Raw genomic sequence first — 13,658 nt, forward strand, 5'->3', positions numbered from 1 at the left:
TCGTCAACATGCTGACAAATCTACCTTCACTTCAGGAGGAGTTGGCACTTCCTGTGGAAACCTCAACCTCTACCTCACCACTGCTCTGTGATGGTCTTGAGTAAAAAGAGGTAATTTTTGTTAGTTTGGCTAGTATATTTTATATTGCATAACACACTCACAAAAACACTGCAATCTAGTAAAACTAAAGTTTAAAAGTAGAAAAGGATGGCCATATATATATAATCAATCAATTCCATTCAAACTCTAAGACTTTCCCTCAAGACCAATATCCAGGATCTATATCCTCCACATTTGGATGCACAACAATGTATGAACAATATGGCTTTTCAGAGGGATTGTTGGCATCAAAATAACTAATATTTGGGCCCACAATAATGAAACATTAGATGTGCGGATCTGTCATGTCTGCCCTGCACTTAGACATGTATAGTTACAATTGTTTAACACACACACACACACACTCACTCAAAATGCTTTACACCTTATGGCTGACTACACATGCAGCATGATTTACAAATGTGATATTTTAGTTCTGTAGAGCATACCTCATGCATTCATCACTATGAGCTTTTATGCGTGAAAAAGGGAACTCCTCTCCACACCCGACACATTTCTGAGGTGGTCCAATTAGCTCATTACTGCAGTCTGGTCGACTGTCCTATAAACAAGATCATTTTAAAAATCATCAAAAGCAATAACTATGTGACTGTCATTCACAGTCTGCATTTTTAAAATGGGAACACCAGTCAAAAAGTGAGGAACTTACAGGGTCCAGATTCAGGTTCCTTTGGAGTGGTCGTATGAAAAGAGTGACATGACCAATCTGGGTTTGGGGATCTTTCAGGTGTCTTACATGATAACCCTCATTGGGACAGGGGATGAGGATCAGGTGGCGACTGCGTGTTGTTCCAGAGATTTTGAGCAACTCAAATCCACCCCCTGGTCTGAGTTTTGGATAGGCTTCATACAGAAATTCTTTAAATTCGTTTGCATCTGTATGGCTACCTGAAAAGAGAAGATAATAATAAAATAACAGTTCTAGAAATTACTTATTTTTAAAAAAAAAACCTTTAGCATTTGGAGCATTATTAAGACAAGTTTTTGACAAGCATGTCATGGCTGATACCAACGGATTCCTTAGATTTTCTAATTTCATGACATAACAATATCCTCATGCTAGCTTTAAAATTGAGCCCTATACAGCCTCTGAAAGACAAAATGCCGGACGAGGAAGAGGCAGGCAATCTCAATTCGAATTAATTCAGTTTGAATCCCAAATTTATATAGGCTACACTACCCAGCAAACATTTTCTCGACCTGCGTCTAGATGAAGACGTCCAGTCAACGTCGCGTCACGTCGTGACTTTAATTCAACTGTTTTTCAACATCAAAAAATAATATCATGGCAAATATGACCTAATTTAAATATGCATTTTAGAGCGGTTTAACTGAATAAACACTGCCAGAAAACGTTTTCTCGACCTGCGTCTAGATAAAGACGTCCAATCGAAGTCGCGTCACGACGTGACTTTAATTCTACTTTTTTTCGACATGATAACATTAGGGGGAATACGATCTCAAAGAAAACATATTTAACTGAAAAAACACTGTCAAGAATGATTTCCTCTATCTAGCCTACTGCTGTGTCTAGATGCAGATATCCAATCATGTCGGGACGTCTGATTAACGTCGGGCAGGCCGGTTGATTTGACGTCTATCTGAGGGGCTGAAATGACCAACGTCATTTAGACGTTGTTTCAACTACATATCAACGCACGAATGTTAAAAACTATTCGAAATAATGGAAATATGTTCGTGAATTTAAGAAAATATTGTAGTATCATATTGGCAATGTGGGCTGAAATGTTTGTGATTCCAGCATCCATCTAGGAACTATTTTTCCTCGCGTAGTTAGCGCACCTAGCGGTTTCCTACGCATGCGCAAGAAGAACTTTGCAGTGTCAGTTGACGAGGAGGAGACACAGACACCTGTGAAAGGTGAGTTACTAAAAGTACTGTAATTTAAAATGAAACCGTGTTTGGTAAGACATTATACGTTTATCAGTTGCATGTTAGAGTTTTGATTTTGTTGCTGCATCGTGCATTGTTACTGTTTTTTTTTGCTTTTATTCGTAACCGAGCGGCGGCTAGCAGCCGAGTTAGCTGCCGTGTGAAACTAGTCCTGAATTAGCTCACAGGCTACGTGAGGTGCTCGATGCTAAACCGAGCCGAACATCTGTGCAACTCTCGGTTTAGCATCGTTACAGAACCAAAACACTTTAAGGGGCCGTCTAGATGGGCGAAAACGTTATTTTTTCTCCGTCTTCCTCGGCATTGTTTCAAGAATATTTGCATCTAGACGGATCCACCGAAAACGCTGTAGTTCATATGCCAGGCCTATAGGTGTCGCTTGACATACACCAAAAACGGGACGGACCACCATCTGGTCCACGGACATTGATATGTGGCCAGAAATCGTCTTATAACCGGGGTCTAACCGTTGACACCATAGACATATATACATAGACGCCGCATTGACTGCTGCCGCCCACTAGAGCGACGTGCCTACAGGGCGGCCATCTTGGAACAGGACCACTCGCTCCTACAGTGCATTACGTCTATGGAGAAATGATGTGTCTACACAATAAAAATGATCATAAATCGCTCATTTGTCAAGCTATTTTCACGGGGTTTGTTTGTCAAACATCAGACCAGATAGACAGACAGACAGACACACATAAATAGAACAAAAATAACCCAAAAAACGTTCAGGTGTGTTCAGGTCTTTATTGCTTGAAGGCTATTACATTTGAGTATCTTCTTCTTCTTCTTCTTCTTCTTCTTCTTATTATTATTATTTTATATTAATATTACTACTGTTATTTTTATTATTGTTATTCCAATCATTATATTATTATATTATTGCTATTATTATTATTATTGTTATTGTTATTATTTAATATTAATATTATATTATTGTTGTTATTATTATAATTACATCACTATCATCATCATTATTATAATTATTGAAGACATAGGATCTGCTGTCTACCCTTTGTGAAAAGCAGACCGTCAGAACAGCTTGCAGGAGCTTACAGGACTCATCACGTTCTGTTCCATTTTTTTGAGTGGCTCCCCTGAGGATTCAGACTTTGTTGCATGCTGCAGGACACAGAGGAAAACTTTGTTCCTTGTGGCTGTCCAGCTCCTAAACTACCACCACCCCCTGATCAGTTTTATCATCTCTATGAATAAAGTGATTTGATTGATTCCAAATATTCAAACTAAACAGGCACTTTGAATTATCAGAGGGTTAAGTAGTAAAACTTAGAAAATATTCAAGGAAAGAACAAGAACATTAACACACCCCTCCAAACAAACTATTTATAAGAGTATTTACAACCTGTCATGAATTGGAGCTAAAACCCCTGAAAGAGAACTGTTTTGCACAGTTTCTTTCTTGTGCTGCCACTCTGGTATTTGAGTGATGTAAGTTTTGCAATGTGGTGCAGCCTAATTTTGAGGAACACAGACACCACTAGTTTCAGTAGGTCAGAATGGTGGTTGTCAATGCCAAATTGTGTGTCTTCAGTGTGTTCCCCGAGCAAAAATACATCATCCGTACCAATCTCCTCACGGACCACATGCATGACCACTGACACCTTGGGAGCTTGCTCTGAGTGGACCTGGCGAATCACCCGCTCTGCTGCTCTCACTACTTTGACTGTGCCCTCTTAGGGAATCATGAGCCCGCCATTATTTTTGAGCACAAGTAGGTGGTAGCTCTCATCATGTGAAGAGGGTACGGCATCTGCCACCAGGCTGGCACGGCACACATGGCAAGAGAGCCTTTTTAGAACCTGCCGAACAACAAACCCTGCAATGTAGACTAGAGCATTGTCTACAAGCCCACCAAAGCGCGTGGGCAGGTAGCTGTGGTCACACACAAGGGCTGCAAAGTTAACAAACGGGGGAGGGAGTTCTTCTGCAGTGACACTGTGTCATCCTGTGCTGCCACGTTGCCTAGCCCACTTGGTGAGACACCACACCAGACCATCAGACGCCGGAAGATGCCCTGGAACTGGCCGGCAGAGGGATTGTTGTTCCAGCCCCCTAAAGGAAAAAAACAACACACACACACACTACAATTATACTAAAGATATTTTCTGTTTGTTTTTTAAAGGCTTTAAAATGTGAACTTTACCTGATGCTCTGATCGAATTAAAGAGAAGCTCCAAGTGATCTTGGCTGAACCGGTAGGTGCAGACATACCGCTGGACTTGGAGCAGCTCAGGAATCATGAGCATGAGGGTGTCAATGTTGATCACAAACCCGATGACAGACAAGTATCTTCAAAAGAAAATGTTTTATTTCCCTAATTGTATTGAGACAAAGACACCTTGAGGAAGCACCTAGGAATTTTGTAAAGAGGTAAATTGATTTTGCCAGCAAATCCATCAGATGTGAAACAGCAAAGGGTGACAGGGATAGATAGACAGACAGACAGACAGACAGACAGATAGACAGATAGATAGATAGATAGATAGATAGATAGATATCTTATCTTCTTTTAGGAAGCTGAACCAACAATAGGAACATTATTAAACCAGAACAGGGACAGCTTGAAACAAGAACTTGCCATACCTGACACCTGCATGATGTTAACATGTATCATACATACCATTGTATAGTCACTATTTTTAAAAGACCTCTTAGATTTGTGAAGCGATGTGCCATCTTTAATTGACAATTTGATCAGAAACTCCCTTGCTCTCATCAAGAACACCACTCACTCCTCCCAATTCAAAGCCCCAAGGGGAGCTTTAAATCCTTTCGCGCGGGGATTGTGGCTGTTCATGACATCAAAGAGCCTGTCAATCATCTAAAAACAAATATCTGCATTAACTTTAAGCATCTAAAACCATCTCCATAACAGTGTTTCAACACGTATCATATCAAATGAATACTTATATATTCAAAAAAACAAAAAAACTATTCATTTCAGTATGTAAACATGCAAGTATTTGGAACTTGACTCTACTCCATCTATGGCCCTATGCACATCCCTAATCATTTTACCTCAATGAATTCCGCTGTCGCTTCACAGTCTCTGAACTGCGAGTAGCCCAGGTCCCTCAGCGTGCGGAGAGCCACTGCAACAGACAGACTCAATGTCTGGGCAGCCAGGGACACCTTCATTTTTTGGTTTTCAAAGTGGACATGCTTTTGAGTGACTTTATTTGCAGCATGCAGTCCGTCTTTGGTTTGAACATCGTTGAGATGGATGATGTATCTCCAGCTGATCAGGCCTGTGGTGTTCTTAACTGGGCTGTAAGCCTTCAAAATCAAAATCAGAATTAGAATCTTTATTAGTCACAGCTGAGCTCACCAAAGTACAGACAGGAAAATGTAATGCATCATCACATGCAGTCATAACTATGTAAATAAAACACACAACAATAAAATAGAATAAAAAAGCAAATAAGCCTAGAACAACAATCAGCACTTACCTGTAGCATGTTAGAGATAGATAGATAGATAGATAGATAGATAGATAGATAGATAGATAGATAGATAGATAGCACTTACCTGTAGCATGTTACGTGCCAGTTTCAGCATGTGACAGGCATCCATTGTAACAAACACTCTCTCACCAGTCACTGGATGGGGGAAAAAGGTCTTCAGGGGCTCAAGAGGGTTTGCTTTAGGGTCACAACCAAGTTGGTTGCACATGCTGAGGTTGGTTGCATGCCCGTCCATCGTCACGCAGATCACTCTCAAACCATGAGCATGAAGTTCCTCTATGGCATGGACAACCAAGACCTTCTGTGTTTCTGGTGAGAGAGTCTTGGTAAAATAGTAGCCAACTGGAGCTTTCCAGTGCCCTAGAATGCCTACCACCATAAGAACGAGAGCCTCAGAGGCAACATCGGTCTCGTTTAATCCATCCCCCAAATCCACAAACCCTGACATTTTTTGAGTTTGTGGATTGTAGTGCACATGCTTTTTAATAGCCATGGCATCCAAAATCAGTGTCACCAATCCATATTTAGCTTGGTCTTCTGTGCACCTTCCTCCTAGCATCTCCAACATCATTTTGTTGAGGCCAGGCTTTGCATCCACTGAAGTCAGCCACCTTTGAAAAATAAAATGTAGTAATTTGACCACCCTAACCCATTCAGAAAAAAACAAAATAAACAGAAACTAGCATTCTCCCCACACATTCCCCTCATAGACATCATGCATATGCACTCACAGACACGCACGGACACACACACTCACACACTAAAGGGACCACAATGGAAATAAGCTGTCAGCTTTTTTGTGTTTTTATCCCTTTGGCAGCATTTGTGTCGATGTATGTTTCTCAATCTCAATCAATCAATCAATATCTGAAAGCTCAAAATGTATCAGAACACAGTGTGTGATGTGATGTGAGCTTTTTAAATCAGTAATTTTTACTGTCTTGTTTAGATTACATTTACATTTTTTGAGCACATTATGAATAAATACCACACACTAGTCTTGTTTCATACAATGTACACACTTTATTTAACATTTTGGCAGTTCTATTTGTAGCGCTCACATTTAGTTACTTTTGTACAGTCAATTCTTAATTTCTTTGTATGGGTTGTTTGTATTGGTTGTTATATGTTTTTTGAAATAAAATATTTTCAAATGTACTTATTTTGGGTATAGAACACCCATTTTTCAGAATTTTCCTGCCAGCTCGGTCCCTCACAATATATTTAACAATCAGGCAACATGGAGAAAACCTTTGCAATGTATGGGGATGTGGGAGAGGAAGATGTTGAGACTCTCTCAGGAAACTATATGCCTTTGGACCATGAAGTTGTAGCGTCAGGGCAAACTCCCTCTGCTCTCTGGTGTACTCATGGCCCTTCTTTGCCAAGAGGTCTACCCGAAGATCTGAAATTCAGTAAGCATAAACTTATTAGTAAGACCCCTTTAAATAAAAAGGAAGAGAGTTTAACACAGACTATAAACAAAAAATACCTATATAAAATATTCAAATTAGTATTTCCATTTTACCTGAGTAGCATTCAAGCTTGTCTTTCAGCTCTTCATTTATGAGGTTTTTCTCCCTCAGATCCTCGAGAAGAGTGTGTACATTTTTCTTCGCCCTTAGCTCCCGGAGCTTGCTATTTCTCTTCTCGCGCTCATGGAAATGCTGAGGCAACTCCACTGGCAGGATTTCTTCTGCTTTCCTTGAAGCTTTTGTTGTCCTTGATGGTACTTGCTAAAATTTAAGAAACATAATACAACATTTTTTAAAAAGTTTTTAGCATCGGAAAGTGGACTGTACTTTATTCCTAAACATGCAGACAGAAAAAAAGTTTAGAAAAGTGTGGTATTAAGTAGCTATGGAATGCTTACATGGACATATGAATCATAGAAATTAATGAATTCATTAGCCAAATGGCACATATACCTTTTGTAAATGAGATGGGAAGTTAAACACAGATGGTTTGACTCCATGTCTCAGCCGAACAATTTGTCCTGTTCTGTCAAAGTCATCTGGCTGGAAGCGCTCACTGCAGAGCAAGGACCTCTCAGTTGCCACAAAACCTTCCCGTTTCACTGCCAGTTCCCATTGTCTCTTTAAACTACTGTCTTTGGGAAACCTTAAAAATATGAGAAAAGTAGCGAGAGATGAAGAATTGTCTACAACAAAAAATAATTCCATGTAATCCCTTCCCATGAACCAGTCTGCCACCCAGTCCTCCCATTAAGCTGGCCAGCTCTCCCTACCTTTCCTCCCACCAGAAGCTGCCTTCATCAGTTCTTGTTAACATTTCCATGTATCCAACATTCTGTGTTATAAACTGTTTTCTTGTCTGTAACAACATCTATTGCACGTCTGCCCGTCCTCGGTGAGGGATCCCTCCTCTGTTGCTTGATTTTTTTTCCATGGAGTTTTTCCTCAGTGGATGTGAGGGTCTAAGGGCAGAGGATGTTGTTATGATGCCATGTAAAGCCCTTTGAGACAAACTGTTTGTAAAGACGGGCTATACAAATAAAATTGCCTTGCACATACAGCTAATGATGATCAATATACTGTATTAGCTATATTAGACCGATCACTGCAGTCTGTTTTTTCTGTGTAAAGGGGAGTTGCTAGGGACGCTGCTTCTTTAACGGTTTCTGGTAGTTTTTTTTTTTTTTTACAGAGATAGTTTATAGATTCATAACACCGCATTTAGACCAAAATTTTGTCTCAGATTAGTTATTTCACTGGGGGCGGCTGTAGCTCAGTGGGTAGAGCAGGTGACCAGCCACCAGAAGGTTGCTGGTTCAAACCCCGGCTCCCCTGGGCGGAACTGAGCTACATGCCGAAGCATCCTTGAGCAAGATGCTGAACCGCTCCTGATGTGCAGTTGGCACCTTGCAAGATGCAAGGCAGCCTCTGCCATCAGAGGGCCCTGGATGAACTGGCGTCTCATTCAGGGGTGTGCCCTGGCCTTCGACCTGGGCACACCCCTGGGCCAAGATGGCCGCCCTGTAGGCACGTCGCTCCACAGTCGATGCGGCGTCTATTTATATATGTCTATGGTAGTTGTCTGGTGTCGCTACACGACCGCAACGGCAGAGGGCGCCAGCTTATTGTAGAGACGTGACAGATACTGTGGCTGGTTATCTGTCAATCACAGCGTAGGTGTAGAATGGTCATACTTTGTGCCATCTTCTTCAAATTTGAAACAAGTGTTCACTGATAGTGTGGCTACAGCCCCATAATGCCATTGACATGCTCAGATGAATCACTATCTCTCTACATATAAAAGTAATCTATTTGTGTGTCTCTGTCCCTCGCATAGGCCTGTTTTGATAACTATTTGTCCAATTTACCTCACTTCACAGGTTTATTGTGAGACGCACACCAGGTGAGATACACACACACACACACACACACACACTTGAATGGGGGGGCTTGAATGAATATGAATATTTGGATACAGCCTCAGAGCCGTCCGCCACTGTTTTACGCTCTAAGCTGGGCTACCATAGCACAGATTGTTAATGCCTACTGGCTTTATTAGGAACCATCAGATTCAGGCTTCTGAGTGGCTCTAAGAAGTGGTTCTTTCATTACTCTTTCAACTCCCAAAACAATTTGTTCTTGCCATCTATAAAGTGCATTTAACATCTGAATAGGCGCTCTGTAAATTTTTTTATTTTTTTCTTATGCCCTCTCTCTAGCTGCTGTGAAGAGATGGAGTCCAAAGGCCACAGATGCATAAATAGAGTGTGATTCAGAACCAACTTAAACATGCCCCAGCAAGAAGCGGGGGCAAGGGGCAGACCCCCACAGGACTGCAATAAAAAGGAAGTCAATAAAACATTTGTTCCAATAAACATGTTCGTTTTTTTTTTTTTTTTTACCTGAGATTTGTCCATGTACTACTTGTATTTTACAGTATGGGTGAACATTATTCGAGTATTTTTAACTTTATCACAGGTGAGTTTATTTACTATGAAAGTTTTAACCAGGTTCACCATTCCTGTGATATTTTAAGTTGGCAAATGTGAAATTTGCTGGTGTTGTCTATTGGACTTTTTGACCTCTTTGCATTTTAAGGATTTTTTTTGCTGAAATGGATAAGTTAATTTAAATAGTTGCAGATTAGAGCATTGAGAATTGCACATGTATACAGCACAAGAGCTGTGCTTGTCATAGAATGTATGGATGTGGTAATGCCAGTTATGTAGGCACTAGTTGAAACTCGATTTAGGTAAACATATTTTTAAATGCAATACATTACATGTGTATTTTGACAAAGGTTGATATGCTGTCGAAACGACGTTGAAACGACGTGAATTGATGCCGTCTAAGAGCCATCGAAATGATGTCGGTCATGAGACCGACGTCAGAAAAACTGCCTGCCTGACCGACGTTGATTAGACGTCAAATAGACGTCAAAATGTTTGCTGGGTATTAGAAATACACTGACAGGACAAATGTGTGTCAATCATAGACTTTAGATGTATGACATACCTTGAAATGTAAGACGTTTTTCCCCTAAACCTGCTGCAGCAAGTCTGTCTTTGGCGTTTCGGTTGGGGACCAAGTCCGCGTTTTTGTCCACAAGACAGCAGAATGAATGTGTGTAGGAATAAAGTTGGGTGGGCCCAGCAACGGATCGCCGTCTTGCTGTCCTTGTCCCTCCCATGTATGGCCCAAACAGTCTTGAAACCTCGGCTAGGATCAAGTGAAGAGGACATGCTCAATGTTAGAAAATAATATAAAGAGATTGCAGGGGAAATATGTTGGTAGGGATGGGCGATATGGCCTATCACCTTAGAAGAAAAGCTTGTATTTGACTCTCTTTTTAGATTTTTGTGCTGGCATCAACACTGAGTGTTTTATTTGAAAATTAACCGGATGTCATGTTGTTCTTTCGTGTCTGACTTCCTGTCTGCTCTGTGCTGAATTCGGCTGAATTGCTCCACACACTCTACAGAGTATAGTTTGCTGCTGCTTGTCGGACAGCTTAAATCCGAACCACGTCCAAATAATGGATGTCGCAACGGTCTTTTTCACCAGCTCCTCCGTTTCCCTTTCAGCCATGTTTACTCAAGATGACGATGATGCGTTGCAGCCGCGGCTCTACATTTCGCGGGTGGATTGCGTCATCAACATGCATTATTGCGATAGTGCAATAGAATTAAAATCTCTATTGTAGGCCAATTTTGTATCGTTTATATTGCATATCGTTTGTATCGCCCATTACTGTTGGCTAATGTTGATGTTAGCATCGCACACTATAGCAATGTGATCTGTTAAAGCTAATGCACAGCGCCACTGAAAAAAAATCACACATCACTGGCGATAGTAGTTTTGTCCACAGATGGGAGTTAGAATCAAAAACTGTTCCCTGTAGACACCTACCGTCCACTGGGTGTCTGGGTGTCATGCTATGTGACGGCGGAGGTGGTGAACTTGGCTCGTTGGGGTCCTCGGTGCTGTACAGAAAATAACAAAGCAGTGAAAATCATATGGGTACCAAGCTCAATTATTGTTAAACTCAACAACTGCTGTTTACCTATACTTGTTACAGGCCTAAACAGAAGAAACTCACAATTTTCAAGCTGGTCAGCCACATCCCAAAGCAGGTCTGCCAGTGGCCTCCTGGTCGAGGCCATTTTCGAGCTGGTTTACAACTTCACAGGGAGGAAGGCTTGGGATCGGGAATCGTTTGCTTTTGTCTGGCTCTCCAATTTGACCAATCATGCTGTTGACTGAGGTTAGGACCTCCTACCTCGTTAACATATGGACACAGAAATACAGAAATAAATAAATGTAGGTGAACAGAAATGTATAAATAAATATAAAGCATTTATTTATTCTTTGATTTATTCTTTTATTTCAGCATTTATTTATTTATTCATTTAGTTCAGCATTTATTTATTAATTAATTTATTTACACATTTATTTATTTATGCATTCATTTATTTATACTTAAGTCATGTTTAGTCCTCCATAATCAGCAGGACTGCATCTTCACGCAGCAGTCGCAGTCACCTCGGTCGTTTTGGCATTTGCCCTCATCCCCCTATGGCCAGACCGTCACTACTCCTGTTTCATAGCGCAAATGCAATATTGTTGCTGTAACGTGCGATCTGTCGGATTTTGGGCCGAGCCCGTCTCTCGCTGCAGCGGGGGGCACGTCGGGGCACGTCTTGGTGGATGATGTTACCCAGGGGAGCCAGGTCATTTCATTTAGGCTGCATAAATTATTATTATTATTTGCTATTTATTATTCTTTAAGGGCTACTGACAGGCCTTCACAAAAACACACACACGCAAAAAAAAAAAAAAAAAAAAAAAAATAGTACCGAGACAAAAGGGCACTTTGGGCATCAAGGAGCAAAGGGGCAGGTGCCTTAGTAATTAAAGTTGTACTTTATTTTACTTATTTGAAGTGTACTTTATTGTAAGTCTATTGTAAATTGTTCTAAGGTGTACTTTTAAAAAGTATACTTTGTTTCAAAGCACTTATAGTAGAAGATTAATATTCTTATTAAAAGTGGACTTATTTTTGAGTCATTTGTAATATACGGTTAATATACTTTATTAAAGTGCACTTAATTTGCACTTCTTTGGAAGTGAATTTAGGTACACTTATGAAAAGACTGTAAGTCTGTTTTAAATTGTTCTAAAATATACTTTTACAAAGTATACTTTATTTCAAAGTACTTACATTAGTCGAATAGTATTCATAAGATAAGTATGCTTATTTGAGTCATTTGTAATATACTGTTAGGATACTTCATTAAAGTGCACTTAGTTTCACTCTGTACAGAGACGACACCCTCTGTCCTTCAACTCTCGATTCGAGTGAGGAAAAACTTGCCCCCAAAAAATACCCTTTTAACAGGGAAAAAATATGCGGAAGAAACCTCAGGAAGAGCCACAGGGGAGGGATCCCTCTCCCAGGACGGACAGACGTGCAATAGATGTCGCATGTACAGAGCAGATCAACGAGACCACAATGTATACAATTATAATAGATGGTTGACAGGAATGAAAGTACATAAAGAAGTATTACAGCAATAATAATGAAATGCACATAATGGAAATGTGACTACTAGTAATAACAGTAGTAGTGGTTAACGGTAAGGATAAAATGTAGTAATGCATTACAATAATAGTAGTGAAGCGTATGTAACAGAGATATGGCTAATATTAGCAACAGTAGTGGTGGGTGTCAGGCAGGGCCATGGCAGTAGGCGCATCCACGATCCACGACCCGGGCACGGCCAGGATCCATGAGAGCCTGTAGGACTAGAAAGCACAACTCTGGAGAAGAAGTGAAGTCAGTGACATGCAGAGATGGGGCATGTATACAGGCATAATGTATACAGATGGAGAGGAGAGGAGGAGAGAGAAGCTCAGTGTATCATTTGTCCCCCGGACTGGGCCTATAGCAGCATAACTAAGAGCTGGTCCAAGACAGGCCTGGGCAAGCCCTAACTATAAGCTATATCAAAAAGGAAGGTCTTAAGTCTACTCTAGAGAGGGTGTCCGCCTCCCGGACCAAAACAGGAAGATGGTTCCACAGAAGAGGAGCTTGATAACTGAAGGCTCTGGCTCCCATTCTGCTTTTGGAGACTTTAGGAACTACAAGTAATCCTGCGTTCTGGGAGCGTAATGCTCTAGTTGGGTAATAGGGTATGAGCTCCTGGAGATATGATGGTGCCTGACCATTAACAGCTTTGTAAGTGAGGAGAAGGATTTTAAACTCTATTCTTGATTTTACAGGGAGCCAGTGCAGAGAGGCCAATACAGGAGTAATATGATCTCTTTTCTTAGTTCCTGTCAGTACATGTGCTGCAGCATTCTGGACCAGCTGGAGACTCTTTAGAGACTTGTGAGGGCAGCCTGATAATAGAGAATTACAATAGTCCAGCCTGGAAGTAACAAATGCATGGACTAGCTTTTCTGCGTCATTTTGAGACAGGATGGGCCTGATTTTTGCAATTTTACGTAGATGAAAAAATGCAGACCTTGAAATTTGTTTTATGTGGGAAGTTGAAGGACATCTCTTGATCAAAGATAACTCCCAGATTCCTGACGGTGGTGCTGGAGGCCAAGTTAATGCCATCCAAACTAGCTATATCATTAGACAATAACT

The 13,658-nt window shown here is 40.8% G+C and overlaps 1 long non-coding RNA gene across 1 annotated transcript; it reads right to left on the reverse strand.

The window, feature by feature from the left end:
- Positions 1–6,632: 6,632 nt before the first annotated feature.
- On the reverse strand, positions 6,633–11,196 carry LOC311274766. The gene is made up of 5 exons (XR_014624784.1): positions 11,103–11,196; positions 10,913–10,986; positions 10,019–10,222; positions 7,457–7,649; positions 6,633–7,264 (listed from the first exon to the last, which is right to left on the reverse strand). It is a non-coding gene; the product is annotated as an uncharacterized lncRNA (long non-coding RNA).
- Between the last annotated feature and the right edge of the window lie 2,462 nt (positions 11,197–13,658).

Source organism: Pagrus pagrus (genome assembly GCF_965226575.1).
Source record: "Pagrus pagrus genome assembly, chromosome: 19".
NCBI lineage: Eukaryota > Metazoa > Chordata > Actinopteri > Spariformes > Sparidae > Pagrus > Pagrus pagrus.